The sequence below is a fragment of the Gracilinanus agilis genome, chromosome 2 (genome assembly GCF_016433145.1).
Source record: "Gracilinanus agilis isolate LMUSP501 chromosome 2, AgileGrace, whole genome shotgun sequence".
NCBI lineage: Eukaryota > Metazoa > Chordata > Mammalia > Didelphimorphia > Didelphidae > Gracilinanus > Gracilinanus agilis.
Window position 1 is genome coordinate 231536761 of NC_058131.1, and position 13771 is coordinate 231550531.

Sequence of the window (13771 nt, forward strand, 5' to 3'; positions counted from 1 at the left end):
GACTGAACAATACATTTTAAAGTACCCAATGATCTCAATTTAGAATTAGTAGATATAATAAAATCTTAAGTACCCTTTTGTCTTAGAAGTTTCTCCCATTGTATCAGAAGCCCCTCCCAGATAGTCCAGCCTCTGGCTGGACTCCTCCTTCCTTTGTGTCCCTAGTAAAGCCAATCAATTGAATCTTCTTATCCTATATTCCCCAAAAGGTATATAAGACTCCAAATTCTTCACCTCTTTGGAAAATCTCCTTTCACTCTTTTCTGGGAGGTAGTTTCCAAGATCCCAGAGCTTTGTCTGTGTGGTATCTAGTGCAAGACTCTGTATAGGGCCAATTAGAGCAGTCTTCCTTTGTCCTGATTAAAAACTTGTTCTTTCTAACTACATTAGTGGTCCTGTGTTTTTCAAAGTTGACAACAGTAACAGCAATATTGTATGATGATCATCTGTGAAAGCTTGGTTACTCTGCAATACAACGATCTGGGACAATTCCGAAAGACTCATGATAGTAGGGAAAGCTATCCACCTCTAGAGAAAGAACTTCTGGAGTTGGATGGATCAAGTATGTGATGTAGAAGAAAGTGATGTATTATTCTCAAAATATATTATAAAAATAATGAGAAATTACCCCAGTGGAAGTAAAACTATTCCCACCCCTAATCCATTTCCCTTCAAGCTCCCTTCAAGACAAGATTACCCCATCCTTCTCCTTATAGGACAAAGTCTTTTGGGTTGGGTCTTTTGAGTTTGTTTGGGAATTTGCCTGAGGCAGGAATCCTGGGCTGGACTGTTCTTAGACCCTAAAGTACCCAGGAGCAAATCTTAAGTACCAACCTTAAGTATCCTTTTATCTCTCCCAGGTACTCTGTGTGTTTGTGTGTGTGTGTGTGTGTGTGTGTGTGTGTGTGTGTGTCTCCCTCTCAATAAATGCATTCCATTTAAAATATTTTTTTCTCAATCTTTTTTTTTTTTAAACCCTTACCTTCCTTCTTGGAATCAATACTGTGTATTGGTTCCAAGGCAGAGGAATGTAAGGGCTAGGCAATGGAGGTCAAGTGACTTGCCCAGGGTCACACAGCTGGGAAGTGTCTGAGGCCAGATTTGAACCCAGGACCTCCCATCTCTTGGCCTGGCTCTCAATCCACTGAGCCATCCAGCTGTCCCCTCAATCATTTTTTTTTATTTTAGAAGGCATATATATTTTTTAATTTAAACATTTATTAATATTCATTTTTAACATGGTTACATGATTCATGCTCCTACTTTCCCCTTCACCCCCCGCACTCCCCCCACCCATGGCCAACGCACATTTCCACTGGTTTTAACATGTGTCCTTGATCAAGACCTATTTCCAAATTGTTGGTAGTTGCATTGGTGTGGTAGTTTCGAGTCTACACCCTCAGTCATGTCCACCCCAACCCATGCGTTCAAGCAGTTGTTTTTCTTATATGTTTCCTCTCCTGCAGTCCTTCCTCTGAATGTGGGTAGCATCTTTACCATAAATCCCTCAGAATTGTCCTGGGTCATTGCATTGCTGCTGGTACAGAAGTCCATTGCATTCGATTTTACCCCTCAATCATTTTTAATAGTAGTTAAAGAGGGTGTACTATGAAATCTTCAAGGTCCCCTCAATTTCCACTTCACCCAAAAGCATACTATCTTTCACACTAGTGCATTTATGGTTTTATTTGGGGGGTTTAGGATATGTATGAGTATGCTCTAACAACAATGACCAATGTATTTTGCATGATAATAAAATAAAATTAAATTAAAATTTAAAAACCAAGAATCAAAAATAAGTATTAGTTCAAACACAGAAGAGTGGTAAGGTCTATGCAATGGGGGTCAAGTGACTTGCCCAGGGTCACTTGCCAGCTAGAAGTGTCTGAGGCCAGATTTGAACCTAGAGCCTCCCATTTCCAACCCTGTCTCTATCCACACTGAGTCACCTAGCTGCCTGGATTCTAGTCATTCTTATATTCACACTTCCCTTTACATGTACTCAGGAGGGATCTGACTACCTATTCAGATAGCCTGAATTTTCCTTCCTTTAAAAAATGTATTTTAAATGTTGGAACTGCCAACAAAAACAAGGGATCACATATACAAGAATGAAAAAAAAAAACCCATTGAACATGAAAATGTAAACTAGTTGCCTGAATCTCCTACACATTTCTGGAGGGCAAAGAAACACAATAGTGGCTCACTCCTACCATGAGGCAAGGATGTCAGTGTGGAAACTGACTCAGCCAACATGAAGTGGTCCTCCTGCCCTTTGACTCACTATAAATAAATTCCTTTTTAGATGAGACATACATTTTTGGACACGGTCAATGAGTGGGGTTGTTTTGCTTGAGTCTCATTTTTACAAGGGGGTTGTTTCTCTTTTTTTCTAACCGAGGCAGGGAGGAAGGGTCCAGCAAAACTCTTCTCAAAAAAAAAGGGGGGGGGCATCAAAGCATTTAAAAGAAAAATGCACAAAAGAAAACAGAAGGAAGGTTCAGAAGGAGACAGTGATAAGTAGGAGAGCTTTGAAAATAACATATTGAAAGTTTTAAAATAAAATACAAGTAATACATAATCAAGATTCCCAGTTTCATAGCCAATTGTCTTTTGAGGTTCTGTTTTGTATGTGGAAATGGTCATGGTTTTTGGAACTTATTTAGTGCAAATTTTTTAAATGTTCACTTTTAAAGCAAGCTATCTCTGACCCTGACTCATGGTGAAACCTCACAGATACCACGGGTTTTCTGCAGAAGGAGAAGGAATGAAAAAAATGTCTTTATCTCTCATTTTAGAATTAATTGTATTTTTTTAAGTGCATTAACATTTGCAACTTCTCAGAGGAAGACACAATATAAACACAGGCTGTCAGCATTCTTTTGGTGGTAGTTTGTGTTGGTTATTGCATCATTATATTAACAAAAGAGTGAGAACAAGTTACTAAGTTAAAACGAATTCAACATTTGAAAAGAAAAAGGAAGAGACCCAATGTTGGCTGTATAACACTGATCCCAAACTTTCTCTTTAATCCTTCCTTGACACCCCCTAAAATAAATGGGTGGGGTGTGGCCTCGGTTAATATAGTAATAAAAAAGAATAATATCAATAGTATAAAAAAAGTTATGCCTGAGAACTTGGAGTACTTCAAAAATATGAGCTCATTCCTCTTCGGAATATTTGTGTGAAGTAATAACAGAGCAGAGGGAGAGGCAGGGAAGGATGGAGGGTCAGGAAGACCTAGGTTCAAGTGCCGCCTCTGACATATGTTGGTTATGAGACTCTGGGAAAGTTACCAAACTTCTCAGTGACACAGGCAACTCTCAAAGGTTCTAAATTACGGAGGATCTTCATGGGGAAAGGGGGGAGTTTCCACATTGGAAGTTCCCTACAATGATGAAAATACACATCTCAGTCTCCACTCAATCCATCCTTCCCCCCCTAAAAAACAAAACAAAACAAAACAAAACAAAAAAACACACCCCACCCAGGATAGGGAAAAGAATAAAGTCACAGTAACTGCCCAACCCACCCTGCCTCCTTTTCATAGCATTTACCAGTAAGTGACACATATGTCAACTTGGAAAAACACAGAACTACTAAATTAGTCAGCAAAACCAAGTCTTTAATCAGGAAAGAGAGAGTGTTCAATATTCAGCCACCATGCAGAGTCAAAGCACCTAAAACCACATAAAGGCAAACAGCTGAGCACTTACGAATCCAATTTATTTCAAGCAATAGAATCATATCACTAGAAGGAGCCTTAGAGAGAACCCATCCCATGTAGAGGACCCAGACTCAAACTGTGTATTTGTTTTAAGTTTAAAGTAATCAACCTTTTGAATTACTTCTGATATTTTATATCTGATAAGAAAAAAAATATTTTTCTTCAAAGACTCATTAATCTAATTATATATTCACCTGAACAGGTAGACCAGGGAGTTATATAATATACCTGGAGTAGGGAAGGTATGCAAATAGCCCAAGGACTCTGGATCTAGTCCAAACCCATTGTTTTTTTACAAATGAGAAAACTGAGACACCAAAAAGTAAAAATGACTTGTCCAAAATCACCTGTGTCCTAGCCAAAATTGGCATCCAAATTCCTTGACTAGTTCTAGTGCTTTCCCCCACAGAATCTTGTTTCCTTTCCAGAGAATATTCCAGGCTGCTTATCTCCTCCTAAAAATTATTCCTAGAATTGGGTAGCTGCCACCAGACGGACAGTGGTGCCTGGTTTATCATGGTCCAATTGGTTAGCCTTCTCATTTCTGTCAAGAAATGAATCAAATAATATTGAGCACAAGATCAAGTCAATTAATTTTTTCTATTTATAAAAATACCTTTCTCAAAATAAGTCACGATAATCAGTGGCTTTAATGACTAACATTTGCATGATAGTCGCATGTAGGTTGAAAATATGATACAATTCAAAACAAGGTAAAGAAAGACAAACACAGGTATTAATTGCCTCACCAAGTTTCAATTATTAACAGACGCTGTTTGATCTAACACTGATTTGATTTATTTCAAAACATTTTTCACTCTTTCATTGAAAAAGCTTTGAATGTAGAGAAGAAAATCTGGATTCAAGGTCCAAATGTGCCATTACCAACCCTTTGTGCTAGCTTCCTAGATACCTGAAGTTAGACCCTTGCAGTTTTGCTCTGCCAACAACTCCTGCCCTAGTAAGATAAGTAACTTTCTCTTTCTCTTGTTTTCTCTATCTTTTTGTTCTTGCAATCAATACAGAGAGAAAAATAGTTGTTCTATATATATTACAGAGAAGCTACGTGGTCCTGTAGATAAAATATAGGACCTAAAGTCAGCCAGACTCATCTTTTTAAACATTTTTTTAACCCTTAACTTCTGTGCATTGGCTCATAGGTGGAAGAGTGGTAAGGGTGGGCAATGGGGGTCAAGTGACTTGCCCAGGGTCACACAGCTGGGAAGTGTCCAAGGCTGGATTTGAACCTAGGACCTGCTGTCTCTAGGCCTGGCTCTCAATCCACTGAGCTACCCAGTTGCCCCCAGACTCATCTTTCTGAATTCAAATCTGGCCTCAGTCACATACTAGCTGTGTGATCTTGGGGGGAAATAATTTAACCTTGTTTGCCTCAGTTCCTTATCTGTCAGATGAGTTGCAAAAGGAAATGGCAAATAACTCCAGTACCTTTGCTAATAAAACCCCAAATGGAGTCACTGAAACAAATTAATTGTATTTCCCCATAACTGTTTTTTCCCCTTCCAATCATACAGGATGAATTTTCCTCAGCCTGCCTCCTTCACTTACTAAATCTCTTGCTATGAAGCCCTATGATGTGTAAAAGCTAATGTGCATCAAATGGTAACATTTATATGTAAGAAGGCCGGCGATTTGGTTGCTGAGAAGTAGCACAAAGATCTACTTTGATCTGAGGCTTTATTTCATTCTTCTTTCCACAGAAGAACTGATATATATGAACAGCTATAAGAATCATGACTGTAAAAAGGAGAGTAAAGGAATTTTTTCACTATAAATCAGCTAAGAGTCTTTATTTGCAAGTAAAAGGAAGAGAAAAGCAGTTCAAAAGATAGTTCTAAGGGTTTTTCTAGCTAGCTTTTGCTGAGCCTGGTTGGCTGGGGTCTGCATTTCAAAAGAGACTATAAGTTAAAGAATTGGCATGGGCCTCCCCTTGGAAGAAAGAAGATATATCAGAACTGAAGACCAGCAAAAGGCAGTTGAGATTCCAGAAGCAGCAGAGCAATGTTTTGACGTATCCAATGGTTCTCAGTGGTTCAGTAGTTTCAGAGGTGTGAATTACCCCAGACACACATATTCTCTGGCTACATATGTTCTTTCACTGTGTGCCCTTTCATATGTGTTTTTTGATTACTTGTGTTGCCTGTGTGTGCCTTTTCCTTAAATTATGGGAGAGGATGCTCCCATGTGTATGGGAAAGAACTTTCTTGACACTTATTATATTATATTTTTAGATAAAATGATTTCTGCTTTAAACTCCCCTTATTAGTCTAGTAAAATTAACACACACTGGTAGGGGCTCCCAATAACAATTTTGGATGTATGCTGGCCTACAAAGTACATCAAACCTGGGGAAACATCCTCATGTTAGGGAGACTCTGAGTGCTATTTGAATACTCCAAGTTCCTCTTAAAGCCTATGTCTTTGTTTCAGCACTAACATTTTAAAATACACTTGAAATGTGATATATAGTTACTGCCACTAACATCTTTATGCTATGTCCTTTTCCTTCAAAACATGGATCAAAATTCACCTCCTCCAGGGTTCTCCCACATAATTGCTCACTTTCCTACTCAGGGCTGCCAGAGCATCTCAGTACTTACCTACCCATTTTTACTTGCACGGATGCCACTCTGTAAAATTGTTATTCAGGTGCTTCAAGTGCATAAATGTCCTATTTACCCAAATAGATCAAAAAGTTCTTGAATATACCTTCTCTTTCTCTGAGTGTCATTGGCATGAAGCGCTTAGGTCCACTTTGTGGGATTTCTCACTTCTCTGTTTTATACTTTCCACTCAGAAAATCTGGGGAAATCATTACCTGACAGTATGATGATACCATTTTCCCCTCAAAAACATGCAGTTCATAAAATTAAAGTCCTATTTAAAGATCAAAGAAAAAAATAGAACCCAAGACAGAACCCAGAGAAAATAGACTCTCCAATGAGCAATCCTTTTCCTGAGATCTATATAGATTCTCAGTCACTTATGGTGCCAAATAGAAGGGTTCTTCTCCTTGCTATTCTGAGCATAAGATTTGGCACTAGAAGAGATGTTAGAGATCATTTAGTCCAACTCCTTCATTTTATAGAGGAGGAAACACATGCTGATAAAGGGTAACTATATAGAGGGCATAAGACACAGGCAAGTCACATAGGCAGTAAGTAACAAAGGCAGAATTCAAACCTAGGGCTTCTGACTCCAAATCCAGTTTTCTTTCTAGTCTAATGTTGCCCCCTGTGGTCATTTTTGGTATCCAGTGGGTGACATTATGCATTGGTCTCAGCAATGGTCAAAATCCTCTACGGAGTCAACCTTTTTATCATTTGAAAACAGTCTTGACCAACAGAAGGTAAAGTTTTTATCACTTTCCCTATCTGGCAGGAAACACAGGCTTCCCGTGTTGCAATGCAGTGATGCAACTCCAGACAAGGGTCTTCTTCTCCTAAAATGATTCCCCTTTGCATCCAGCATTGCCAACCTCTTAACTTCACCAGAGCTTGCCTTTAATAGCAGGATGTTGTTATGTTTCAGCTTTAAGAAAGTCCCCTGTCACCATCAACTCCAGGTTCAGAAATGGTGGTCCTTTTTCCCTTTAAAGAGAAGCATTCTGCAAGCCAAGGAGCAAACAGGCACCAACCAGTAAGGCACTTCACTTCCTCCCTAATTCTCTGCTTGAGAATATCTTGTAGGAAAATGAATGGGATTATTCAGTGCCCACCCCCTAGGGTGTAGATAGGAAAACCTATGCATTTCCCATGTCCTCCAACATGCATTCATTTTGAGAGAGAAAAGAAAAAAGTCTTAGCACTTGCTATGTCTTAACAGTGGTAAATCATTAAAGAGATACAAAGTAAAGCAATGCCATATTCAGCAAGTCCAGCACCCCTATTTTACAGATGAAGAAACTGAGGCACAAAGAAGTTAAACGGCTTGCCTACAATCACATACCTAGTGAGTATCTGAAGTGAGATTTGAACCCTTACTTCTTTTTAGCTCAAATGTTCTTTTTTGACCCAAGTATCCAAAGTCATCAAACAACACCTTTATGGTAATAGAGTAAATGCTTTGTGTAGTGATCCTGCTTTCTAGTACCATTGACAGGATCAGAACAGTAATACCTTGCAGAGCTCCAACTTGTCATTTTCTAGATAGCATTTTCTAGTGGCCATTGAGACCCAAAGGAGCACACACATGGGAGCTTCTTGGCCTGCATTACTTTTCATAGCCCTTGATCATTTATGTGAAACTCAACTTGTCCAAAACAGCCCTTGATCATTCATCTGAAATTCACCTTTTACCCCCAAAACCATCCCTCTCCCTAGATTTTTTATCTCTGTTGAGAGTGCTACCATTTCTCTATTTACCAGGTTTGTCATTTCAGAGTCCTTAACTTTTCCTGCTCCCTCCTCCTCCCCACTTCTAATCAGTTGCCCAATATTGTCCATGTTCCCTCTCTAGCCTCCTTTGAACCTGTCCCCTTTTTTCTGTCCAAATGGCCGCCATCCCAGTTCAGGTCTTTATTGCCCTTTGCCTGAACTATTGCAATAACTTCCTGCCTTACATAGCACCCCTTGCCATGCAGTTTTTGGGAGGCTATTCCTACAGTCTGGCTCCGATTGTGTCACTTGTTCTCTTTTCAAGAATTTTCAGTAGCTCCCTATTGATAAAATTAAAAATATTATATTTTATTGTATATAATTTTATGTGTAGCAATTTTATATGTTATATTTATATTATTAAAAATAAAACAAAATCCCTCTAAAGTAAAATATAAACCTTTCTAGTTGGTGTTTAAAGCCCATCACAATCTGCTCCAGCCTACCTGGAACAACCTCCTTTGGGGCAGCTAAGTGGCACAGTAGTGGAATCAGAAAGACCTGAGTTCAAATGCAGCCTTGGACACTTACTAGCTGTGTGACCATGGGCAAGTCACTTAACCTCTATCTGCATCAGTTTCCTCATTTATAAAATGGGGATAATAATACACCTACCTCCCACGGTTATCATGAGGAACAAATGAGCTAATGTTTGTGGTATATAGAACAGTACCCAGCATATAGTAGGTGCTATATAAATATTATTTTATTTATTTTATTATTACTTCTTTTCCCATCTTATTGTACTTTACTGCCCTTTATCCATTCTATATTCTGGCCCAATGGGACTGTTAGGGTAGCTATTCCCTGAACCATAAAGACTTCCATCTTCTGTACCCATGTGGAGATATCTTGTTTCTCTAATGCCTGAAATAAGCTCCTGCATCACTTCTGATTATCTGAATCCCCCCAAGTTGCTGGTATCCTGCTGCCCCTAGAAATTAATTTTTATTAACTTTGAATATATTTTATATTTATTATCTGTGTCCAAGTTATCCCTAATCTCCCAATACAATAGAAGCTCCTTGAAGACAGGATCTGTTTAGTTTTCTAACTTTGTGTCTCTGGCACATGACATGGTACGTTGGCCCACAGTAGAGCTCAAGAAATAATAATTATTGAATGAATGAATGAATCAATGAATGAATACAGTTGCTGATAATTGTAGCAAGGACAAATGAGGTGAGGGGAAGTGATTCATCCCAACTTTATAATACCCCCTTCATCACACATTGCAGTGGTAGTCCCAGATTACTAATTGCCCTTTTAGAGGATTATAACTCTAGGACTGGAAGAGATCTCAGAAGTCATCTCAGCCATATCTTTCTTCTTGTAGTTTAGGCAAATGAAGCCCAGAGAAGTTAATTGACTTGCCTAATAGCACAAAGGCAGCAAGGGGACAGAGCTAGAATCTGAATGCAAATCTTCAGACTTCAAATTTAGCATTCTTTCCATTGCTCCATTCTGTGAATTCTGGCTCTCTGTGTATCACAGAAAGCCTTGTTGGGAATAAACTGGTAGGTAACAAGACATACTGTATCTTCTTTATGGTTTGGTTCTTATTGCTGTTAAATCAGTTGGCTGCCAGCTGCAGTTGATCTGCGGCCTAGGTAACAGGTTTGGCCTAGTAAAAATGGCCTCTGTATGGAGACTGAAATAAATAAATAAATAAAAATAAAACCTCTATTTAATATTGGAAAAGGTTTGAGGAAAGGTAAGAAAAGGTAATGAAGGTTGAGGATTAGAATCAATTCCCTAAATCTAAAAGGGGATCTAAACTTTTACCCACTCCCTTCTAGTTCATGAGAACTTGCTTCATGCTCAAGTTTCCTTGAGCCTTCTTATCGCATTTTAATCTATGCTAATTCCCAGGGTCTATACTAAATAACCTCTGTAAGGGTTAAAATTAAGGTTGGACTAAATATGAGAAATGTGGTCACCAAAATTATTTCTCAAGTCGAGTGATTTTTTAGCAGTTTTATTTATAAAATAGAGGGAAAGAGTGAAAGTAAGAGTAATGAGAGAGAGAGAGAGTAGAATAGATAATTACTCTGGCCCAGTTCGAACCAAGCAAGGCTTCAGAGGCCCCAGCAAAGAGGGGCGCAGAGGTAAACTAAGCAAGGATTCTAGCCACAAGACCTTCTCCAAAACAGGGGCCTCTCCAGAGGCTTGTCTCTCCAGAAAGTCAGGAAAGAAATCAGCCTTTTCACTTACCCACCTGGTAGTTCAAAGGGAGAGATTCAAGAACAGTATCACCAAATTTCAGAGTCTCACATCCATGAAGCAGATTCTTCACCAGCCTTGAACTTGAACTCCAAACTCCGAAGAACTGCCCCTCACAGGAAGTTGCAACTGCTTTTAAAGATGCTTCTTTGCGTCACTTCCCATGCATTCCTTCCACTTTACATGGACCAACTATAGCTTTAGCTTTGCTTAGGACTGCTCAGTGGGCAGTCAGTCATTTCTGATTCTTCACCCACTTTAGCACACATGGGTCACAGACCTCCCCCACTTAAGGATAAAATGGGGGTATATACACTTCTGGTAATTAAATCTAAAAATAGGTAGGGGAGAGTTAATCCCATCTTCACAATCCCCCCCAATGATCCTTTGGGAGATTAGTCTCCTCAAAGGATCATTTGACAAAATGATCTTGTACCCCTAAAAATCTTCTAACTACAGGTGCATACAACATTTCACCTTCTAAAAAGAAACTACAATAGAGATAAGACAGAAATAGAAGGAAGAGAGAGAGCAAAACCAATGTTTGCTAGGTGCATTGATAAGAAGCCAATTACGGGATGGTTCCCTTTGGCATAAGAGTTTGCATTCAGAATAACTGGGTTCAAACCTCTTTCAGTTCAATTAATTGCACCCCAAAGTTCATTCTGGATCTTCTTGATGCAGTGTAGGTTTCTGCAGGCATCTTTCTCCAAACAGTTCATTTTCTGGATTCAAAGAGTTAGCAAGCTTCTTTCCCTGAAATTTTTCTCAAACAAAATTTTAAATCTTGGATTTTTATGAAAATATATACACTTATGCTATTTACTAATCCTCTTAATTATAAACAAGTTATTATCAATGTATATCTCTAAATCTGCCAACTACCATTCTTCAGACCAGATCAGGCTTCTGGGCCTAAATAGACCTCAAAAATGGATACCTCTGTCTCCAGCCACACAGAGGAAAAACAGTCTCTTTCTGTCTCCTTTGATCTCTTTCAGCTTTAAATCAATTCGGTTATTCACTCTCTATGCCCACTACCAGCCTTTCCTGGCCTAGCTAGGCTTTTTGGCCTTAAGCAGGCTACAAAATGGGCTTGACCCTCTCAGCAACCACACAAAGGAAAACCAGTCTCTCTTTTTCTCTTTTCAGTTTATTTCCCCCACAAACTTATCCCAGAAACTCTAACCTGTTCTCCTCCTTCACCTGCCATTGGGTTTTTTTCAGTGTTCCAGGGAACCGAAACACCAGCCAGAATTCTCCCAGGTAAAAAAAACCTCAGGTGTCATTGATAGTTGGAAAACCCCAACTGCCTCAGGTTATCCACAATTCCAATAGGCCCCCTTCCCAATATTCTGTCTGGTCTTAAAGAAACCTTACCCACTATTCTTTACCCTGTCCTTAGCTGCTAAGATCCCAATTACTCCAAATGGTCCTCATTAGCCCTATGGCTTAATTAATCCCAATAGCCTCCACCTGATATAGGGGTACAGGCTTCCCCAGACACCCCAACACCCCAGATAGTGTGAAATACATAAAAGACTCATTTTGCCTTTCACATTTTAAATAGCATTGTACTTCACATGTAAGGCTAAATACTAGTTTACCATTCTACACAATAGGCAGAAACTGCTCTCTTTCAAAAAATGTAACCAACTAGATTTTTTTGTTATTTTCCATTAAACTAGGTTTGAGAGAAAGCCAGCATCATACAGAAAAGTCATTTATGCAAAGTAAGGCATTTACTGCAATATCATCTGAAGTCCAGAGAAAGAACTTTATACCTGGTTCTGGTAATACCACACTTTATATAATTTTGGAGGAAAAAATGTTTTACTATGCCTAGTGGTTTTTTCATATTTTAAGAACTAAGTGGGGTTTGTTGATCAATGACCTGCATTTGCAGACTTAATTTACCACAGTTGAAGCTTGGATCTTGGGCTTAGAAATATGACCCCGAGTTTTCTGGATTTCCTCTAGAACCTGGGGTAGAGAAATTTATATGTAAAGTATTGTTACTTATGTGTTTAAAGGAGCTGGACTAACTGATGCTTTGCAAGAGGACTTTTAGCAGAAACATCATAAAACATCTCTGCAAGCAACTTAGGAATCAAATTTCCTGAGGGGACCTATTTCTGTCGGAAGACAACTTTTGAAGATGGAGTTTGTTGGATGTGGGGATAAGCTACCCAAATGCTAAGATTTAATATTAATTTCTATTGTACTAATTTTCTCTATTTATATCTGTTGCTCTAGTTTCTGGGGAGTCCTGGCTTCTACACTTCTGCCTTAGGGACTGACTTTCCCCCTTGTGCTCCTAATTAGGGGACATAGTCTCCTGGGCACATCCTTCAGATCTCCAAGTCTTTAGGACCCCAGCTACTAGGACCCAGGCATTCACCATGGGCAAGCCCTAAGGACCCTCCCTCCCTCTCTCAGGGACAGCTCTATGCCTATTACCAGCTTTGAAAAACCCATAGAAGTCAGATTGTTGCCCTTCTGTCCCCTAGAAATTAAAGAGGGGGAATGATATGGGGTACAAGCTTTCCCTAGACACCCCAATACTCTAGATTGGGTAGAGTACATAAAAGACTCATTTTTCCTTGCATTCCTTGCATAGTTCTGGGGAAGGTGACTTTGATCCCCTCTGGCTTCTCCTTTCATTCTTGATGAGCACAGATAGGCACCTCCCAGTTTGCTCCTAATAAACATCTACTTTATATCCCAGATATCTGATTATCCTCTAAACTGGACGGTTCACCTCCTTTTGATTTTGAGGCAGAGGAGCCATCTCGGGTTCCAGATACCCAGTAATATGCTATTATCATCCTTTCTCTAGTCACTTAGGCCCCGTCGTGGAAAGGTTATAAAAAGCCCAGAACACATCTCCTCTAGGAGGCAGTGCTCCACCTGCACACTGTCTCCCGACCTTTCAACATGACTTCCAAATTAATAAATTTCTCTTTTTATTTTCAAGCTAGTTATTAGAGTCTGTCATTCTTGACAAGGGTAACCTGTCCACACCCAGGGTTTTACCTAAAGCTCTCCCACAACACATCCTTTCTGTCTCACTATAGCTCTGGACTCATATGATGCTGGTTCTTTTATTCTCTCAGTCTGGAGACCTCAACACACAGATAATTAAGTCAATAATGAATTTATGTTGTCACCTGATTTCAGCCATTTCTAAGGAAGGGAAAACCAATTTTTAATTTAATTGGTTTTTTTAGATCCTACAAAACAGTTGATGTCACCTGGAATCACTTTCTCCTTACCAATTTCGGATGGATGGATGGATGGATGGAAGGAAGGAAGGAAGGGAGGAAGGAAGGAAGGAAGGGAGGAAGGAAGGAAGGAAGGAAGGAAGGGAGGGAGGAAGGAAGGAAGGAAGGAAGGAAGGAAGGGAGGGAGGAAGGAAGGAAGGAAG